The sequence below is a fragment of the Lolium rigidum genome, chromosome 5 (genome assembly GCF_022539505.1).
Source record: "Lolium rigidum isolate FL_2022 chromosome 5, APGP_CSIRO_Lrig_0.1, whole genome shotgun sequence".
Classification (NCBI taxonomy): Eukaryota; Viridiplantae; Streptophyta; class Magnoliopsida; order Poales; family Poaceae; genus Lolium; species Lolium rigidum.
In genome coordinates this window covers 709,882-711,987 of record NC_061512.1, presented here as the reverse complement: position 1 = coordinate 711,987, position 2,106 = coordinate 709,882, and positions in this window count along the sequence as shown.

Genomic DNA, 2,106 nt, shown 5'->3' with positions numbered 1-2,106 from the left:
TCCCCGTTGATTTTGTTGTTTTGGATATTGAATGCAATGCTTCTTGTCCTATTGTTTTGGGATTATTAAATATCAATTCCCACTCAAGAAGGTATGGAACACTTCTCTAGAAAGAAAAATAAGCTTCCTTGTGATTCTATTATTAGGACCAATTATAATGTTGATGCCTCTTCACTTGAAAATACTTGATTCAAGCTTTCTGCGCCTAGGTCGAAAGGCATTAAAGAAAAGCACTCTTGGGAGATAACCCATGTTTTATTTATGTAATTTTTGTTTTGTTGAGTCTTGGAAGTTGTTACCTCTATAATAACCTCTCATTATCCTTTTTTATTTCGTTTTTGTGCCAAGGATAGCCTCTAATAGGAAGAAGGTAAGATTTGGGGAAGTTGCTGTCCCGAAACAGATTCTGTGCTGCCACCAAAAAAATATTATTCTCAGCCAGAATGTTGGATTCATCTGAAAATGTTTGAGCATATGCCCCGGGTTATTATCTAACTTTCATTAGTTTTGCACTTTTCTATTTGAGCAACATAGGATTTTCTAAAAAATCGATCTTTGTCTGCTGTGCTATTTTGACAGATTTCTGGCACTATTTGCATTTGCCTCTTAATCTTTTTCTTTTTGAGTTCTTTTGAGAGAAATAGAGAAGCTAATGTTTTAATGTATGCTTGACTTATGTTAGAACTGAACCAAAGTGGATTTTTTATTTTAATTGCACTACTGTTGCTAATGAAAATTGTGTGAAGTTTTGGATGAAGGAAGTTTTCAAGTGTAGGGAGAGGAGAATGATGTGATGAGATGAAGGATGGACAAAAGCTCAAGCTAAGGGATTCCCATGTCACCCCAATAAATATCCAAGACGTACAAGAATCAAATCTTGGGGATGCCCAAGGAATTCCCTTCTTCAGCAACAAAAATATCAGGTCATCTTTCAAGACACTATATTTTTGATTGCTTCGCATATGCTATATGTGTTGTTCTTGGAGCATCTTTATTTTTCTTTATTTTCGTTTGATGTATTATATTTTTGTATCCCATCATACTTTTTTTGGAGAATGACACACTCCGTTTTCGTTGCATAGAACACTCTAGTTTTTATTCTTATTGTTCTATGAGTGTTCTTTTTTGATAGTACTGTGTTTAGCTCTTGTTTTCCACTCGTATTTTGTTTAGAGCTTGTTAGTTTTCTTTAGTTAGGTATGATTAGCTCTCTGTTCTTTATTGATTATTATCTAAGAGATTTGTTTCAAATAAATAGATTGGTATTGGAAACGAGTAAAATATTTCATGCGTATAGTGGTGCAAAAGGAAGCTTGTTTAGACTGCGGCTTAGACTTTAGCATGTCATGTTAGATGTTATTTTAATTATATGCGTAGTAGTTATTGTTGTATCATGACTTGTCCCAAATATTTGAGAGTGCTTAATGTGCCATTGAAAGAATCATGTGTTGTTTCCATCATACAAAATCATAATATTGTGGTATTCTCCTTTGATGCTTTATTTGGGTTGACTTGGCACATGCTTACACCATGTTATGACTACAAACCAGTCACCTCAAGACTCTATGGTCATTTAATTTTTGACTTGTAATATTACTTTATGCTTTGATTAATAATGTTTTGTCACTATGCATGATTATGGCCATTATTGCTCTCTTAGTTGGCCGCTCCCAGTCTTTTGCTAGCCTTCACCTCTACTGAGTATGAGCTCTACTCATGCATCCAACTTCCAAGAAACCAAAGTTTGCCAATTGTGTCCACCATACCTACCTATATGTGGTATTTCACCGCCACTCCAAACTAAATTGCTTGTGTGCTACCTTTAAAACCTTCAAAAGCTATTACCTGCTTTGTGTTCCCGTTTTAGCTCATGAGGAAGTGTTGGGTGCTTTATTGTATCTTTCATGTTTATTTGTCTTCACACCTTGACTAGCATGCATAATGTGCTAGTCCCTGCAAAAAGAGAAGGCAAACGGGTGCCCAGCCCACTAAATAGAATAAAATAAACAAATAATCAAATAAATCTCCTAACACTATGGACTTGAGAAATCATGAACTTAGCTTGTTCAAACAAAGGAGAAGATGAATTTTATTGTTCTCTCTATG